General features: G+C 37.6%; 1 pseudogene; it reads left to right on the top strand.

Moving 5' to 3' along the window:
• The first annotated feature begins 10,338 nt into the window (after window positions 1-10,338).
• LOC149111192 (uncharacterized) lies at window positions 10,339-11,848 on the top strand (annotated as a pseudogene).
• Window positions 11,849-15,366: the final 3,518 nt, after the last annotated feature.

The following is a 15,366-nucleotide window of genomic DNA, read 5'->3' as shown; positions in this document are numbered from 1 at the left end:
TATTGCCCTTCCTTTGTTAAGTTGAATTATTTATGTAAGTGTTTTAAATGTGGCATAAGTATGTGTTTTGTGTAAAGTAAACTCGTCGTTTATGCGTTTATCAACGCAGTATTTTTTCTTTATTTTTTCACTATTTAGTAATAGTTTTGAAGCAATTGATCACAATAAAAACTAAAATCTAGTTTGTGATACAGTTGATAACTCACACGAAACATCCCGGATTGCGATAGACCATTGCGCATAAAATATCTATTTACGTAATTTGGCAATATACACAAACCTGGCAGATGAAACGAAATCTCACAAATGCCTAATTTGGGGTTTTATTGGGACATATCAGATATTTATAGCAAAGAAAAATTCTCGGCATTCAAGTCAGCCGAAATTGCTAAAAAAAAAATTGCAAAAAAAAAGAAAGAACAAACAACCAAAATGTTTTGTTGACTTCAGCACGCAAACTAATTCGTATAAGTTTCCACAAATGCCTTGACCTAAGGACACTTAGATATTCCTGTGTAAACACAGAACACTTTCGTTGTGTGAGTAACATCATTACAGTTCAAATACAGGGAAGAAAGGCAAACAAAACTAGGGCAGGATGCCATCGAGACAACAAACATTGCCCTTCGGGTGGAAATGGTACGTCTGCAAGCTTCTATTTAGCTGCAACAGCAAAATAAAGGGAGATGAAGGTTTGTCAAATCGGAGGGCAGCTGAAAAAGCAAAAAACATAAAACCTTATTGAAATGTACGAATATCTGCGACAGTTGCAAACAAGAATACCTACACAACAAAGTGAATCTTCATATTGGCCCATGCCCAGAGTACAATAGTTTGTCCTAGTTGTGTTTATTTCTGTCGCATTTTATTCAAACAGATATAATTGTTTTGGTATTATGATATAAAATAGTAATATAAGTATAAGTATTAAAGCAGAAATTGACGGGTTTTTTTTTCACAAATACCAATATTTGAACAGATATATAAATGGCTTATTGGTATACCCAATCTAAACACGTCTGATGAGTGTTTTAAGACGACCGTGCAGCAACATCAGATAATGAATAATGGATGGCAAACCAAAATATCTAACAAAACTATGTCTTATTATCTTAGCAATTATAAGTTAGGGTTTCTCACTGGTCTACCACTTATCTGATATTGTACAAACAAGAAATGGGCTAAGATTTTGACGTGCTGTGAAATCGCCGAAAATACATAAGCTGTAAAACTGACAACTGAGACTGCAGCACCCTAATTCATACCCTGAAAATATTTAGCAAAGCCGCAGTGGAGATACATCCAATAATAACCTCATTGTTTTTGAATGTGTTCTTGTCTCTAATTTTGAAATAGATAGAAAGATACAAAACTGACCGGGAACAAGCCTTTAAGAGTATTTTGTTACAAAACTAAGTAATAACATACAGCAGAAGATCTACTTGGTGGCCAACCTCGGGAATGGATTAGACTGACCGTGTAATGTTTAGGTAACATGAACATTTCAAGCAGTGTTGCACTGAAATTTGGAGGTCGTTCTAACAGTTCAAATACCTGTCATATTTGGATTTTATAAAGATTTTACTTTAAATTTCTTGAATTGTTATATTTACTCTGAGCTTTTACAAATCAATTTGGAGCTGATCTGATAGTTCCGATTCTTTTTTAAAATCCAAGATGATAAATCTAAGATGGCGGACATTTTGAATTTTGAATCATTTAGGCATTGTACGACGTCATAATCTACATGTGAATAACACTAAAGAAATCAACTCTGAATGCTTTGAATTATGATATAAATTTTTATGGATGAGTGCAGGTGGAACGGGTGGGGTACTGAACAACGCATAACGATCAGGCTAAATAGGGTAAAAAAAAGAACGTCATCCCCAAGGTCTTTTCCTTAGAAATTCAGAGGAGCGGAAAAAGACCCTAGGATCGGCTGGTCACGTGATCCCTCATAGATATTTTGTGAAGTGTAATTTTATGCAACCGCTCCTCTAGCAGAGAGGCCATCGCGTAGCGATGAGCAACGTTCAAACTAAAAGGAAAATTATGATATTCTGATATTTTGCAGCACCTCCCGCAAAAAGTCTCTCATTTTAATGAAACGCACGAGGAAAGAGCGAGTGGGCGAGAGCACCGATCCGACAGGAGTCTGGTGGCCCAAAAAGTGAGGTGCTCGCAGGCTAGAGATTTATCACAAGTATATCTAAACACTCCATCTTTGCGGGCCGTCATTTTGCTTTTCGAAACAGGAGCCGATGAAAGTTTTATGACGTCATCAGCGTTTTATGTCTCAGCCAATTTGCGTCTAAAAGTTTGACGCACTATAACTTCGTTTAAGAAAATAAATGAACACCAGAATCAGGAGAATTATCCAAAATTGAAATTCTACTACACAATTACGATTATGAGCTCGAGATTTCCATCGCGAGTTCGCTTTTCGGAACAGGGGCCCGTTTCTCGAAGGTCCCGAAAAGTTTTCGCACCCGGAAAGCCGCAGCAAAATCTCAAACCTTTTGACTACAGAGCTGTTTTATTCATATATTCTTATTACGAACAGAGGTTCTCTTCATACAAGAAGTTTCAGGCGAATACACCTCTTTGTCTTTAAATACCGATTAACTAAAAATGGCTTTTTGGGCCCGAAAAGATTCCGGGGCTTTCGAGAAACGGGCCCCGGATAATGTCCGCGGACAAATATCCAGGCATATTTCCCCGCCGAATGGAGGCTATTGTTTATGTAGATAGTCAGTAGCGTAGCCAATCAGAGAGCGGCATTCGTAATAGAACGCTAGCAATTTATACTGGAAAGCAAATAGCTACATAAGAGAGTGAAAAGAACTCATTTTCGTGATCCTCGCTTTCTGAGTCACTGTCAAGGATGTTATCAACACACAAGGGCTCGAGTTAAAATTGGAATGGAGACTACTCTCAAACAGTTTAATATCAGCTTAACAAAATTGATTTCGGACGCCATTGTTTTCATTTCTATCAACGCGGAGTCTTGTTAGTAGCACGTGCGTGTGTGCCTAATGTGATGGCGCAGTTTGTTCTAAAAATAGCACAATTCATGTTATGGGGACTATCTCGTCAACGGTTTCTTTCAGCGATTTTGGCCTCTGCTTTCTTTCATCTTTAAAGGATACGTCTTTCTCAATCATGCTGTTTTGTCGTTTTTCTTTCTGAGCCGAACTAGCACTTCAACAAAGCCGAACACTTTAGAAAGTCTAAATTAACTTTCTCAACTTCGCAAAATGTCCTTCTGTTATCAAAATTGTTTATTCTTTTGCTGAGAGAAATCAATAACGTTGCGTCTCAAAATTTTCGTTGGATCCCTTTGATTCACTTTTCTTTTATACCTGCTGTTTTAATAAATAATGGACGCGAAAAAAATGTTTTTGAATGATTCAGCCTTTATTTATCCCCTTGATACACTTTCGTTAAGCTTTTAAGATAACCGCATTTACTCATTACCCGCATTTATTCAGTTATTTCTTCAGCCCTTATTTTAGCAACTAATCATTCTATTACTAAGTTAAGGCCGTCATTCCATTGATGAAGCATCATTGCCGCCATCATTTCCTAGAAAAAGAAAAGAGAACTTGTAATTATCCAGGGTTATACACCAGTGTGATGTCAGTAATCTACTCTGCTGAGGATCCACGTTATGTTGGTCAGGCTCATTGTTTTATTACACTGATTACGCATGCGGAGTTTCGTAGTTGTCTTAATTGCGCGTAACAAACAATTTTATGTGGCAACATGAGCACGAGGCTATTTAAGTTTCGGTCCTATTTTCGCATTAGCCTTTGTGCCAGATGAAATAGCCACCAGTTCTTTTATGTTTGTACCCTTTCGCATGACTTGTTGAATACGTTTTCTACCCCAACAAGTGCACGTTTAAATGTAAGTAGATCATCTCTAAAACCAAAATGTCTCTTTTTTCGAGCTAAATCGTAGCGCGAGTCAAGTTGGAGCCATTTTGTTAATGTCATCTTTTCTCCTTTATGGTATCGTTTAACTATGTACTTGTTGTAAAAAAAACTATCGCGGTATTCCTCGCTGAGCCTCCCCGTCTATTTTTTTTTTATTTCTGTATGTTTTCCCATACAAGGATGCAGCAAGATGGCGTGAGAGCGGCGAAATGCTAATTTTTTCATTCTCTACGTCAATTTTCACGGTGTTATTTAAAAATCAATGGACACCGTGGAATGTTTACTTCTTTGAAAAGCGGCTGCGAATCATATGACTCTAGCAATTGGCAGTGACAAATGAATCAATCCTTTGGCTATTCTTGTACATCTGGTAAACCATTTTTACACAGCCATTAAGAACAAGAAATAAAACAGAAAAAATAACTTGACTCGGGATACGATACAACTCCTCTTTTTCCACGAGTTTGCTTCGCTTTGGGGCTGAATATCACTATGAATCCTAGAGACAGAACGTAACTTAGTGAGCGGTGTGGATCACCGAATTTTAAACAGTTTCTTGTGAATCATATTGATCGATTGGTTGCTTCTTCTGGCCATAAATTCAAATACATGTTTTTATCCTACAGCTAGAGCGGCAAGGTAGTTAAGCTTGCTTCGTGTCACTTTTGTATTCTTACAACCATGGCTGTAGCTAGTCATAGGGAAACTGAAGCACTCGCCTAGGTAAAAATTTGAAGTTTTTTGTTTGTTTCAGGATTCTGTAGGAGACTATGTGAGAAAGACAAAAATAGCTGGTTTTCACATGACGTCACTAGAATTCGAACTACAGAACTATTGATCTTCCTGAGATTTTACTTAAATGATGTATAAGAGCAGCTGAAAACTAATATTCATACAAATTTTCGCTCCGAATGGGTTCTTGGTTTTGTGATACACTACGCTTGAATTTCTAAGCTTTTGCGTGACGCGGCATTTACATGACGGCTTAGAGAGATGTCATGATGATTTAAAAAAGTGACTTATTTCGGGAAACCTGGCTATCTGAACAGTTCATGTCATAGAAAAAGTATTACTTTAATGTTTTAGAGTTCCTCGAGGGATAAATTCACGCTTTTGTAGCAAAACTCAGTGACAGATGTTTCTGTTGGTTTCCGGCCGCCATGTTGGTGCCCATACGGATGGGCACCAGCTTGGCGTCTCCATACAAATCTCTATAAATTTGGGTAAAAAATTTCTCCGCATATCTCACATAAGAAAAATTGCTGTGACCAAAATTTTGGCGAGAGTCTTTGTATATTTACCTTCTTTCATTTTCCAGATTCTGGACTTTATCTATTGACCGGTTTTGATTTTTATTTTGATCTATTTTGAATGGCGTGACACTGAAAACCAGCAATAAGCAGATATGAAAGAAGTGTCATTTTACTCTTATAATAACTCGGTAAGAATTTCTGTCTGCCTACGACATCGGCTGACAACTTATTAATTATTAGAGCGGAAGAGCAAAGAAATGGGGTTTAGGTGGTGAAAGTGTTACTTTGTATATTCCCTGAATTCATACCTCAGTTAGGTACGCCGCAGCAGCATGACGGGAAATGTGGATCCCCACAGTATCCATCGCATAAAAAATAGGGTGGCTGGCAAGGCAAAAGAGCGGTACAGTATCCCGAGCAGTCTGTAAACAAGAAAAGGTCGTTCGTTTGTTAGTCATCAAGGGGTCGATCCCGCACAAACTAAGAATTGCATTACATTTTAGTTGCCATGTCCACTACTCTTAAAAAAGTTCTAACAACAAACAGTCATCATCAATGGACCAAAGAGACACTCACCAGGTTGCCTGGCAAAAACTTCCAAGGGGTTCCTCTTCTTGTTTCTTGGGAGTGCTCCTTGTACGGTAAGGGTCCCCAAAATAATCAACATTAAGCACAAACAAAGCTTCGCCTCCATAGCTTTCTTTACTACAACAGAAAAACAGGACAAAGGTGAGAAAAAGAAAGTGGAGAAAATGTTCTAATTTGACCTATAAGGACCCTCCAAAAACAAAACATTTGTCAACATCTGTACACAAGTCAAAATGCAGAAGCACTGTTTGATGTCCTACCTTTTCCTTGAAAATTGAAACTTGTGACGACGGGTCTGGCGAGATATCCGATACTTTCTTCAAGTACTGACGAAGACTGCAGGCTGGCACTCTTATTTATTTCCTGTAGACCTAGTGTAATTTATGTGTTTTCGTAATGCCAGCGTCTTTTGCATTATGGATGACAGTGCACGCTAAAAGCATTCCTAAATGCTAACATGGTTTCATTGACTACCAAACAATTTAATGTCTGGCGCGCTAATATTTTCTCATCTCCCCTAGGCCTCGTGCATATTTTAAGTAGTATCTCTTAACACATAGGACGTTATTAAATTCCCGCGTCCTTATTTCAATTCCTTTTTTTTTCTTTTTTTTTTCTCGATGTTTTCATTGAGCAGAAGATCCTTATTCTGCCAGGCAAAATGTGACAAAGATTTCACATAGGATAAAGAGATGCCCCTAAGTTTATTGATAATTAGAACACAGTGTCCAATAATTGGATCGCTGTTAACAATCTTGTTACGTCTCTCTTAAAAGCTAAGACGTTGTTAAATTCCTGCGTTTTATTTTTATTGTTTTGTTTTATATTTTCACTTAACAAAAGATTCTTACTCCACAAGGCCAAATGTTACAAAGACTTGACATAGGATAAAGACATGCCAAGTTTATTGATAATTAGAATACATTGTTCAATAACTGGATCGCCGTTAATAATCTCGTTAACAATGTTTTGAAAACGAGTTAAAAAGGTTCCGACATTTTAAAATAGCGTTGAAAAGGTTTTCTACATTTACATTTAAATTATTTTAAGGCGGAAGCTGTTTTTGAATTATCTGATGTCGCTCATTCAGCCATGTCGTGCCGGCTGCCATAAAGGGAATTTTATTAAGCACGCAATCATACCACTTTTTTCTGTCATTTTGTAGACCAAAGTTGTATAAACTGGGAGTTCTACAGACACCGAAAACCTCCTAGAAAGAAAACAAAAAAGAAACAAAAAAGAGAAAACACAATTACAACACGGGGTATTTTTATTTAATTTGGTCATCCAGCCAATTACTGGCCCCGCTAACTTTGTCTATCCGCAACGCTGTCCTTGCGCGCTTAACACAGTCCTTTATCTGATTATGAACTTGGCTTCCTGGAAGAATTTTCGTTATTCCAAATGTACTAAAGCCAGCTAAAGACAGCTAAAGCTTTGAGAGGAAATCAAGCGCTTTGACTTGTCAGAGGAAAAATTCACTATTTGGATCACCTGTTGTCAGAGACAAACAAACGCTTGGTTGGGTGGTGGGGGAGATGGGGCGGTAGTATCGGCTTGGTGAAACTGGCATTACGTTTTCAACTGCACTGCGTATGTCAAATCTCGTTTCTTTTTTATTCTGGAATGCTTCTTGCCTTTCCTTCCATTAATATCCAACTTCCAAACTTCATCTCTTATTATTAGAGGGAAATATAAAACTTTTAGACTAGATGCTTTCTCACGAGGTTTTATAATTGGAAATTTGCGAACGATAAAGATTTTAGCCGCCTATTGTTTGACACCAACGAAAAATTGGGCGGCGAGAATCATCATGCATTGCGAATTCTAAATTGAGCGAAAAAACGTTATATCTTTACTTGACAAAAATTATTAAACTCTCTTTTGATTTTTTAAAAGACAAAGCTTTGGTAGTAGAGCAATTACCATATTAACAAGAAGAAATTTTTAAAACGGCTTCTCGTTAAGGAAATAGAGTCAATTTCGCGTATTTATTTTCTTGCATAACTGCGCGGAGCGGGCGCAAAAACAACGAGCGGAGAGCAATCGACTGTACCCTGTGCACACACACACGGGCCAGCCAAACAAATACACGATATTTATTGTAGTTAAAAGTTCATGGGAACAGCCATCCCAAGCGCATAGCCTGAAGATCCTTGCTGCCAAGAGGGAAAATTGTGAAGAACAAAGTAGTGAAAAAATGCTCATTGAAAGCGAAATAGAGCTACATTTGTCCCGTGGACAGACATACAATGCAAGTCAACTGAAACAGAGTTATTAAAAAGGTTTTTGTATAATTAGCTATTGAATATATTCTTGTTTTATTCCCATACGATTTTTAATGTTTCCACTACCAGGCAGCGGGCACGCACACCAGCTTTAGATACCTGTTTTATTTTACATGTTTCAGCAATCATTGACTACTGATATTAGTGATTACATCCATCATTCGCCGCTTTATCCAAGTTTATTTAGTTTCCTTGCGACATGTAAAACTGATTTTAGTCGTTGACTATAAAATCCTTTGGGATGGAGTAATTGCTCACCTTGTAAGTCGGTAGACTCTCATTTCAGTAATTTGGCTTTCTTGTGATGTTTTCAAAATGCTGAAACTGCAACAAATGATATCCCTAAAAGCTGTTCAAGTTGTTCTCGAATTAAAACTAAACCTAAACATCAGGGCAAAGCATGAATCGCTATTTATCTACGTCAAGCTAGATTGTTGTTTAAGCGATAAAACAATAGTTGATATTGTGTGCCTTTGATGTGTAAATCCAGATTTACCCAAGCCTAGACAAGCAGACGAGAGATTTGACTAGCTTGTTATTAGGTGTAAACACATTTGGATAATCTGTTGTGAGATGTAAAAAAATCGAAACGCACGTGCCAATTAGCGGAGAAAATTCCACGGGTAAAATTAACTTAAGGCTTTTCTCTTAAGGTATACAAGTTTAATTTTAATACCCATCTGTTCAAGCTATGAAACAAGTATATCTGGGATCAGATAAAAGTGTTTGACGTAATTAAAACCAGTACCATCAAAGCCAGGGATTTCAAGCTTAGTTTAGCCCGCCAACTTATGAATCTTTATAAGAAATATCACTGATTGTTTCATTCATTGGTGGATTTAACATGTCAAAAATATCGCTGTCTTTTATTCAGTTTACTACGTTTTTGACATGTGCTTTTGCGACATGTTTTGTTTTCTCAAACAAATTTGATTCAGGATAAATGGAGTAACTGAGAATCACGAGGACGGCTTTAAAATAAATATGATAAAGAGGGCACTAACGCTTACTTAATTGCCTTTGAAAGAAGGGCATGTTAAAAATACCAATTTGCTTGTTTTGACTGTCAAAGCTTTGTTTTGATAGATTGCTATCCCGAGGGTTTTTTTTATTGACAATTGTGACACACAGTCAATCTGTTTCTTCGTAAAGCTACTTACACTATTTTTCTTTTAAGTTGATGCTATTTGAAAGGCCTTGTGATTTCAAACTATTGGCTCGTTTTCTTTACCTGCTGCAAAACATTCTAATCTATACTGACGACGTCAAATTTAACTGTTAATTTTATTACTACTTATTCAGATATTGGTCATGACAATTTTTGAATTCTTAATAAGTTTCTTCAATAAATTTGTGAGTTATTTTAACAGGAAAGCTAAGTCAGTTTTGTTTAGAGTGTTTACGAGCACGTTATTATCTTATTGGAAATAATGTCTAAGGTGCCCCTGAAATATAAGATAAATTTGATGGAGTGAAAAAAAAAGTAAAATACGTTTTTGTTTATCTAATTTTATAAGCGAATAATTCTTGTTCAGTGTTTGTACCACAAATTTATAGCTCTTGGCCTCTGTCCATTGAAATTTTGTAAACCTTATACATATATGTCAAAAAAGATTAAGATAAAATTCACATTTAAAGCAGTCAAATTTAAGTCTGAATAGGTCAGGTTTATAAATTGGTAAAAAGGAATTAAATGGTTGTCACTGGCTAAAAATATGGTTATCGGACGTTTCGGCCACTACTGTTGCCTTCTTCAGCAAAAGATGGAGAATGCAAATGTTAAACGGCGTCCTGCTAGAATATGTAAAAGATGTGTGATAAAACTAAATGAGCAATAGTCTCTAGAGTATTCTTAATGAGTGTAAAAATTCTTAATGCCATTGTACACGTTCGGTAGCGCTATGTGTTCGTTTATAGCGTTCCTGTCTCGCATGGAATGCCAAGCTTCAAGAATTAGTCTTTGTTTCCATGCTGATGATCTGTCGACAATTTCAACGTTCTCCAAATCTATTTGGTGACCGTTGAGCATATGGTGTTTGGCCAATAAAGAGTTTTTGTCCAATGTTGCTATAGCCTTTGCGTGTTCTTTCATACGTGTTTTTAACGCGCGTGATGACTGACCAACATAAACACAGTCACAATCTTTACATTTGATCTTGTAAACAATGCCTCTGGAAGCCTCTTTCTCGATCTTGTCTTTAGGTTTTTTGAGTATGTTCGAGATGGTACGAATAGGTTTATGGGCGACCTTGATATTGAAATCTCGAAGAACGTTTGCGACTCTTTCGGAAAAACCTTTGGCGTAGGGGAGGATGACAAAACCACGATGGTCGGTATCATTCGTTTCTTGTTGTCTACTCCGTTGGCGGCCATTGTGAATGACCAATTATGAGTGCCATTGGATCTCCCACATATGAACTATCCAAATACCTCGCCAACATCTTGTCGCCACTTCAGAATAATGAATACACAGTCAAAAACAGTGCATCTTTCGTCGAAAAGATCCGCACCTTGTCAGTAGATCCCGACGAGATTCTAGTATCTTTTGACATCGTGTCACTGTTTACTTGCATTCCAACCCACCTAGCAATCGAAGTGGTTAAAGAGAGAGTGGACTTTGACCAATCACTACCGGAAAGAACCAACTTGTCTATCCAAAATATCATGACACTTCTACAGTTTGTCCTCGACAACAATTTCTTCATATTCCAAGGCAACCATTACCAACAAATTTTCGGTTGTCCGATGGGATCCCCAGTCAGCGCCATCTTGGCCAATCTCGTCATGGAACATGTCGAAGAAAAGGCTCTCTCATCGACCCCTAACCCTCCTAAATGGTGGTTTACATACGTAGATGACAGCCACGTATGTGTTAAAAGAGAGCACGTAGATGAATTCCACTCACATCTCAATTCCATCAACCCTCACATCAAATTTACAATCGAGATAGAATCAGAAGGTTCCATTGCCTTTCTCGACACAAAAACAACCAGACAAGAAGATGGCTCGATCGCTGTGTCTGTTTACAGATTTCAAATCACGCCACCATCCTCAGCATAAACACTCGGTCGTGCGCACTCTCATGGATCGCGCAAGGAACATTCCTTCCACGGAGGAGGAAGTTTCACGGGAAACTAAACGAGTAACGAAAGCCCTTGCCACTAATAACTACCCTGCAAATTTCATTCACAATGGCCGCCAACGGAGTAGACAACAAGAAACGAATGATACCGACCATCGTGGTTTTGTCATCCTCCCCTACGCCAAAGGTTTTTCCGAAAGAGTCGCAAACGTTCTTCGAGATTTCAATATCAAGGTCGCCCATAAACCTATTCGTACCATCTCGAACATACTCAAAAAACCTAAAGACAAGATCGAGAAAGAGGCTTCCAGAGGCATTGTTTACAAGATCAAATGTAAAGATTGTGACTGTGTTTATGTTGGTCAGTCATCACGCGCGTTAAAAACACGTATGAAAGAACACGCAAAGGCTATAGCAACATTGGACAAAAACTCTTTATTGGCCAAACACCATATGCTCAACGGTCACCAAATAGATTTGGAGAACGTTGAAATTGTCGACAGATCATCAGCATGGAAACAAAGACTAATTCTTGAAGCTTGGCATTCCATGCGAGACAGGAACGCTATAAACGAACACATAGCGCTACCGAACGTGTACAATGGCATTAAGAATTTTTACACTCATTAAGAATACTCTAGAGACTATTGCTCATTTAGTTTTATCACACATCTTTTACATATTCTAGCAGGACGCCGTTTAACATTTGCATTCTCCATCTTTTGCTGAAGAAGGCAACAGTAGTGGCCGAAACGTCCGATAACCATATTTTTAGCCAGTGACAACCATTTAATTCCTTTTTACCAATTTTTAACATGCCTGGCTACACACCGAACATTTTTAAGGTCAGGTTTATGTTTGGTTATAAACACATCATGATTGCCGGTCGCGAATTTCTCCGAGAGGAACTGCAGATGGTAAATAAGAAATAGAAAACATGGCCCATGTTTCTATCGAATTTTAGTATAAATCTACTAGCGTTCTATCACGAATGCCGTTCACTGATTCTCACTATCTATTCTGTTGTAGATAGTGAGTAGCGTAGCAGCGTGCGCTAGGAGCCCCTTCTTTGTGCTTTCGAAGAGTCTTTGAAGAGGATTTAGATTAAATTTTTGAACGACTAGTAGATTTATACGAAAACGATTAGATTATTCGCTGTCGATTTCTACCGCGTGATAGTTGAGAGGGCGCAGCCCTCGTCAACTATCACGCGATAGAAATCGAGAGCGAATAATCTAATTGTTCAATAGAAACACGGATAGGCAGTTTCAGAGAACGAGAAATGCTGTGGAAACACGAGCAAATAGATAATTGTTGCCATAGCTTTTACCAAACTTTCCCCATTGCTTCTATAACTCATAGAAACACGGAGAAACTGTTTTCCATTTAGTTCAGAAAACAACTCGACTGAAAACAAGAAATTAACTTGTTTACTTTGGTCATCAAAGTGTAGATTATCGTTGCTCGCTCCACAGTACGTCAACATCTGGTATATGCAAGTGCAAGTTGTTATCAAGTTGTTATCGACTAATAGAGATATGGCTAGATAAATCGAAATATACCCTTTAAGTTCAAGATGGTGAAGCCAAAAAGGGTTCTTTTAATCGGCGATCAGGCTACACTTTTTCGCCTGCGCTGTTACACTCGCTATAAGGCGATGTTTCGAAAAATTACAGAGCGACTGGTGAAAAGACTTGAAGTAAATATGGCTGAAGAAACATTGGTTTGATCCCAGGTTTGAGTCCTTTGAAACGCCCGGCCATCAAACAGAACGAAATATGGTATACGGAGAGTGAATTTTTTTTATTTCCCGGTCTTGAACAAGTCATGCAAAATTGCAATACCCGTTTAATTATATAGAAGAAAAAAATTCCGTTCGCATCTTGTTGAGTTCCCCATATCACTGTCCCATCTACCAAAGGAAATCATAATGCAAGATTTCATTCTTTATTCTACAAAAACCCTTAACAACGAGAACGAGAAGCTGGCCTATAGTTTGAAATCGCAAGTTTAGCGAACGTTTATCGTGAGTAGCCTCACGCAAAACACTCACGAAGCAAGACCCCGATTAAACTGTTTGTCCCAAGGATCAATAAAATAGACAATGTGGATAGGAATCTATTAAAACAAAGTTTTGGCAGTCAAAACAAGCAAATAGGTATTTTTGAAATGCTCATGTTCCAAAGGCAGTTATGTAACGGTGAGTACCGGCTTTATTAGATTCATTTTAAAGACGTCCTCGTTATCAGTTTCATTCACTCCATTTATCCTGAATAAATTTTGTTTGAGAAAACAAAAGTTGTCGCAAAAGCGCATATAAAAAGTTAGCAAATTGAATAAAAGACAGCATTGTTTTTTTGCGTGTTTTAATCCACCAATGCACAAAAACAACTATGTTTCCCATAAGCAAGCATAAACTGGCGAATTCAAACTACTTCAAACCACTTCGCTCATGAAAACAAGCTTTCTCTGAGTTTAATGGTAACGGTTGTAAATGCGTCTCGCTGTATCTTCATTTGCTTCCAGATATATTTGCTTTGTGGCATTAACAGATGGACATTAAAAGCTGTATTTCTTTTTACCAGAGGAATATTCTCCGCTAATTGGCACGTGCGTTTCATTTTTTTTTTTTTTTTTTTTTTTTTTGCATCTGAAAACAGATAATCCAGAAGTGTTTACACCAGGTAACAAGCTAGTCAAATCTCTTTACTACTTATCTTGGCTTGGGTAAATCTGGATTAACACATCAAACTAAACCATATATGTCAACAATTGTTTTATCGCTAAAACCAAAATGTAGCTTGATATAGATAAATAGCGATTCATGCGTAACACTGATATTTAGGTTTAGTTTTAATTCAAGAACAACTAGATCAGCTTTTAGGGATCATTAGTTTCAGTTTAATAATTTGATAACATCACAGAAAAGCCATAAATGACTGAAATGAGAGTCTACCGACTTACAAGATGAGCGATTACTCTATCCCAAACATCCATCTCTGACATGCTTCATATTGTAAGCAAAATAAAAGCTTTGTAAGCCCGCTGCAGACTTAATTACTCTTTAGCGTTCAGCCGGTTTTGTTTAGATGCGACGGCGAGAAGTTTAGGGTTCTTAACTCGATATATTTTTCTATAAATCGTTTTTTTTTTCGACTTATTCTCCTATTTTCACAGTTGTGATTTAACTGAGATATTACACAACGATTAAAATCACTCTTACATGTCGCAAGGAAATTAATAAAGTTGGATAAACCGGCGAATAATGTATTTTATTACCAAGATCAAGAATCACTGTTTGTTGGAACATATAAAATAACACGGGTATATAAAGCCGGTGTGCGTTCCCTAAGCCGCCTGATGGCCGTAACATTTTAAAAAATCGTATGGGAATAAAGCAAGTGTATTTAAAAGCAGTGCAGTTAAAAACGTAATGCTAGTTTCACCAAGCCGATATCACCGCCCCATCTCCCCCACCTCCCCAACCAAGCGTTTGTTTGTTTCTGACAATAGGTGCCGATCCCAATAGTGAATTTTTCGTCTGACAAGTCAAATCGCTTGATTTCCTCTCAAAGCCTTAGCTGTCTTTAGCTGGCTTTAGTACATCTCGAGTAACGAATCTTCGAGAGAGCCAAGTTGATAATCAAGTATCAAAATACTGTATTCAAAGTGTACGAGCCACTCAACTTGGAAAATGGATTGTCTGTAAACAGTAGCAATTTTTATACCACTGTCTGACTTCATGACCAACTAGTAAACCCCTTTTATTTATTATTATTATTATTACTTTATTTATTTATTTTGTTTTTCCTCAGTTTTCCCTGCTAATATCAGCGATTTTCCTCCCCTTGTGTTTAACTCGGTGACGGATTCTTCGTCATCTTGTTTAGCCCATGCATTGTTAGCTCAGGGATTTTTTCACCCCTTTTAGTTGCTTGGTGATGACTTCGGTTTGCCCCGACCATTGTTTGCTACGTCCATATAAGGTTAGAAGATATAAGGTCAACTCTAGATGTGGGTTTGAAATTTGTTCTCTCTTTCTTCATTAACGTTTGAGAGAACATAGAAATAAAATACTGTGTTCAGCATAAAAGGACAGCACTTGCGTCTCGTCGGTTAACCAAAGTTGAGCCCTGTAAGAGAGACCGGTAATTGGTTGGATGACCTAACATAAATACCCCCGTGTTGCAACGATTTTTTTTGTTTTGTTTCTT

Source organism: Orbicella faveolata, unplaced genomic scaffold, assembly GCF_042242905.1.
Source record: "Orbicella faveolata isolate gen_17 unplaced genomic scaffold, um_ofav_v1 contig_24, whole genome shotgun sequence".
Lineage (NCBI taxonomy): Eukaryota > Metazoa > Cnidaria > Anthozoa > Scleractinia > Merulinidae > Orbicella > Orbicella faveolata.
The sequence above is the reverse complement of the archived record's forward strand: the minus strand, read 5'-3'. Positions and strand labels throughout refer to the sequence as shown.